The sequence below is a fragment of the Musa acuminata genome, unplaced genomic scaffold, assembly GCF_036884655.1.
Source record: "Musa acuminata AAA Group cultivar baxijiao unplaced genomic scaffold, Cavendish_Baxijiao_AAA HiC_scaffold_102, whole genome shotgun sequence".
Lineage (NCBI taxonomy): Eukaryota > Viridiplantae > Streptophyta > Magnoliopsida > Zingiberales > Musaceae > Musa > Musa acuminata.
Window position 1 is genome coordinate 57,501 of NW_027020381.1, and position 5,000 is coordinate 62,500.

Genomic DNA, 5,000 nt, shown 5'->3' on the forward strand with positions numbered 1-5,000 from the left:
CGCGCGAGGGTGCCGCACGCCTTAGGCAAAACCAGCTAAGGTCGTGACAGTGTGGTATCAGAGCGGGACAAGCACTCATAGAAACACTTGACATGCAAACGTGGGGGACCTAGCGGGGCTGCGTTGAGGGCAGTCAGCACACGCGCGACCGTTTGAGGAAAAACGAGCATGGAGATGTAGGGAAAAGAGTCGCTCAGAGGAGCGGGCATCTGAGATTGGCATTCAGAGGAATGGCCAACCCTTCGCGCAAGAGGCACCACGAGAACAGGCAAGCTTGGAAGAATTTGGAGTGCACAAAGGTTGGGATGGCTGAGTTTGAGCTACGGCTCAACGTTGACAACTTTACTTGATGGTGCTCAAGGCAAGCGAGGCGCTTGGCAAAGGACGAGACCATGCAAAGTGGAAGGAGTTGCTCAGCGACTGAAAGAGTTGTGCAAAGCTCACAGAGGTGAGGGGAATTGCTAACTCGAAGAATTCGGTACTCATGCATGGGCTTGTATGCGGACGATGGATTGTTCGTGGCCATCCCAAGGCGGTCGAGACTCGGCGCCATGGAGCATTGAAACTTTCTCTTCGACATGCGAAGGATACGTCCGGAGGAGGCTGAAGTGTGCAACGAGTTCAGCATGTTGCTAGGCCTTGAGGGGTGCAGCGGTGGCTGTATTGACGTGGAGGCGCAATCTAGCAAGTGCATTTGCAAGAGGCAGAACAATGCACAGTTTGTTCAGCAGATCGGAGTAGTCCAAGGGGATGGTGGTCTCCGAAACGAAGAGAGATGTTGCTCCAACGGGATAGTTATCCAGGAGGGATAAGTCTCAGCTCTCCAGAGGGAGAATCATGTGAGACGGACTTCACATGTTGAGGAGGAGTACCTCACAAACAACAACTCCACGAAGCTCGATGGACTGAGCAAGCGGCGAGGAGTCGTCGCATGATCTCGCTTGAGAGAATGCATTGGTGGATGCATTGCGAGATCAAGTGGGGGAGCGACCCAAAGCAACTCAAATGGAGGCACACTTGGAGTCGATATGGAGATCGGACTCAAGGGAGGGCTGACCCGTGGAATGGTGGGCGCGAGGGCCACCATCGACTCAATGCAAAAACGAGGAGCGGAGCAACTTGGGTGTAACTTGGCGAAGTACCCAAGCCGCATGAAGGGAGCCAGCATAGAAGTTGGAACATGGAGCAGAGGCACAGCGCTTTCCCTAGACAGAGGTCAAGGACATGAACTCTTGCAGAGGCAGGAGTAGAATCATGCTGTTCCCTGGGTCCTTCATTCTGACAGAGCGGACTCATCTTGCATGGTGCCAAAGACGAAGGGAGCTTCGGGGCACATGCACCTTATCTCGGAGGAGCATTCGATGGAGGAACTAAGGCGACTCAATTTGCGGAGGCGAAGTTGGGTACAGAAGGCCTTAGCACGGGGCAAGAGGACGCAGAGGTGGGTACTCTTGAAGAATATGCCACAGTGTTGCCATTTGAGTTGCTATGAAGGAAGCAGTGCGCAGCGGAGATTGTGCTGGTAGGGGCAGAGGCCCAGGATCCAGGCAATGGTGCACAAATTACAGCGAAGTCGGTGGACTTCGGGAGCTACTAGGCGACGGACTGTCCTAGAGCGGTGCTTCATCTAGGTGTGACCCAAGAGTGGGTGGATGAAGGTCGATTGCCAAAGGAGCGAACAAAATCGAAGGTGGAGGAGACCCTGCGATGTATTGGCAGAGGCCACACATGGAGGGTTCACAATTCGAGTTTATTCCACAAGGATCAGAATGCAATGGAGATGTCACCAGGAGGCGACATGGTGCAGCGGATCGTGGTGGAACAGTTCGTGGCAATGCGACACACACGACATAGTCCCGTGAGGGATGAGATCATATGGAGGTATGATCGGGAGCTACTGGGAGCTCCGCTTTGGTGAACAACACGACGGCAAGAAGGGCTATGGATTCAAGGAGTGAAGGCCATGGTACCGCAGAGGCGGGTCTTCCGGGCGTGCACCGAATTTTGCATCGGATGAAAACCTTGGTCATCAGCATATGGGGGCTGGGTTCCACCAAGGGAAAAGTTCGAATGCAAGTACCAGTGAGTCCCATGAGAGGGACTTGATCATGCAGAGGTATGATCGAAGCAGCTGGAGAGTTGGACTGCTCCAGAGCTCATATTCGCTTAAGGGAGCCTGACAAGTCAGAGGACAAGGTCGAGTAAGCGAACGTTGCTACCAAGGAAGCTAAGGAGAACAGAATCGGTGCTAACTCTACAATGTGATGGCAGAGGCCATGCTTGGGAGTTGTAGTCTGTCTTTCCATCGACCAAACGGACTGCTTGGAGAACACAGTGGTGTTGAAGCAGGGGGTCGAAAGGGGCGAGGAAGCGACGACGAGTCCAGAGGGACTTAGCTACCCAAAATCAAGCATCAGTCAGAATGGAGGTGGACTCAGAGGAGTGCCACAGAGACATTTCTACTGATCATGCAGAAAAGGGATACAGAGGCGAGGCGACGGATAGTAGGGCCATGGGCATGCCAGCGCCATGGTACCGCAGAGGCGGGACTTCCGTGCAAGTCATTGATCCCTTGCTCTCACGGAGGGAGAGCGCTTGGTCGTGAAAGGGGCCGAGGAGGTGGAGCATGCAGAGGCAATCTCCAAGTACCGAGACAAGGCTGAAGGGCAGAGGCCAAGAAACTTCGTAAGACCGGTGTCAACAAGTTTCTCATCAAGATAGCCGTAAGTGAAGGACTTCGGGTCATGCAAGAGTGCACGACCAAGGAACGAAGCAGGCAGTACGTGGTGCTGTACCTTTGCTACTCAGTGGAGTAGGCGGCAGGGTTGATGGAGAAGACGGTACAATCCCAGAGGCGACCTCATCTATCAGAGAATTACTCCAAGTTGGGGTGAAAACTTCCTGCATTCCAGAAGTTCAATGGCATTGAGAAGGTGAATCACAGTAGCTAACTCAACGCAAGGAGTGCAAACACTTCAAGTGCTTCAGAAGTGTGAGCAAAGAGCAGGCGAAGGCCAGTAACCAGCTCGATGCATGAAGTACAACCTCGAGGAGGCGGGCGAAGTCAAGTAACCTTTGCCTTCTCAACTCTTAAGAGAATGGGCGAAACCGAGTACCCCAGTTCTCTTATCTATCCAGCAGAGGAGCTCTGCACAAGTTCAAAGACCCTTCGAAGATAATGGAAGACAATAGTTGTCAAAATCCTCACCAACGGTGATCAGTGCTACTGAGAGTAGATTGTCCGCTTCATTTCCCAACGAAATGCCAATCGAAAGCGGAAGTGATGCGAACCTACTTGGATGTGACAACTAACTGAAAGAAGAGTCAATGAGCAGATTTTGTGGAGGAAGGACCCAAAACTTCAGAAGTTTGCGAGGCGATGCTCGTTAAAGCTCCAACAAGCATCCACCCAGTTCAAGCAGCATGTGGAAATTTTGAGAAACTGGCGCAGTAAGAATGGTCTTTTCCTTCATTTGGTGGATCCGCAGGAATCAACGAGGATCAATACAACTCAGCCAACCCCACACCAGAGTCAGAGTCATTGGCGAGTTGAAGCAGCATGGCGGATCAAAGGTTCGACTACTCAGAAACAGCAGCGGAGAGCAGCTGGGAGCCAGGAGGCGCATTGCAGCTGGAGCGGAAGATTGAAGACTCAGCAAAGGCGAAGAGTTGCAGTGTTCACAAAGGCTTCGACGAGGACGTCGAAGGGATAAGTGGGGGAGAATGTAACGGACAAACTTCTAAACAAGATGTTGGATGTAATGCTTATGTCTGTCCGTTGTCTTTTGGCATGTTCATGCCTTGTACAGAATGTAAAGGGGCGGCCGAAGGCTTAATAGTCCCATTTTAGTTGGGTTGGTGGCCTCTTTAGGCTTGTAAATAAAGGTTGTGTCATGTGGACACGTTCGAGAGCTTTTCGGTCTGTAATGGACCATTTTACCCTTTGTTGTGCAACTATTCAGAGCTTGTAAAGTCTGTTTGTAATTTGCATTGTCTATGAAGTGTTTTTCGGACATGTTTGCTTGTGGATCCCGATTGAGGCGTTCTCTTTAACCCGTTCTCTCTTTTGTTGGTCCTAAGGGACAATGGGAGGCTTCGGGGAGGCTGACCTTTGCGGACGGACGCGCGAGGGTGCCGCACGCCTTAGGCAAAACCAGCTAAGGTCGTGACAGGGTGGCACAGGGCTGGATGGGGCTTTCGTATAGCAGGGACGGTGCTGCCTCTCGCTTCGCTCGCTGTTCGCCGCTCGCCGCTCGCTCGCGCAGCCAAAAATGGCCAGTTTTGGCCCGTTTTGGCCAGTTTTTGGCCTGTTTTTGCGTTGCGCGGTGACCATCTTGAGCGGAGCAAAATGTCAGCCATCTCAGCACCCTGGAACCCCCCGGGTGGCACAGGGCTGGATGGGGCTTTCGTATAGCAGGGACGGTGATGCCTCTCGCTTCGCTCGCTGTCCGCCGCTCGCTGCTCGCTCGCGCAGCCAAAAATGGCCAGTTTTGGCCCGTTTTTGGGCCGTTTTGGCCTGTTTTTGGGCTGTTCTTGCGTCGCGCGGTGACCGTCGTGAGCGGAGCAAAATGTCAGCCATCTCAGCACCCTGGAACCCCCCGGGTGGCACAGGGCTGGATGGGGCTTTCGTATAGCAGGGACGGTGCTGCCTCTCGCTTCGCTCGCTGTCCGCCGCTCGCCGCTCGCTCGCGCAGCCAAAAATGGCCAGTTTTGTCCCGTTTTTGGGCCGTTTTGGCCTGTTTTTGGGCTGTTCTTGCGTCGCGCGGTGACCGTCGTGAGCGGAGCAAAATGTCAGCCATCTCAGCACCCTGGAACCCCCCGGGTGGCACAGGGCTGGATGGGGCTTTCGTATAGCAGGGACGGTGCTGCCTCTCGCTTCGCTCGCTGTCCGCCGCTCGCCGCTCGCTCGCGCAGCCAAAAATGGCCAGTTTTGGCCCGTTTTTGGGCCGTTTTGGCCAGTTTTTGGCCTGTTCTTGCGTCGCGCGGTGACCGTCGTGAGC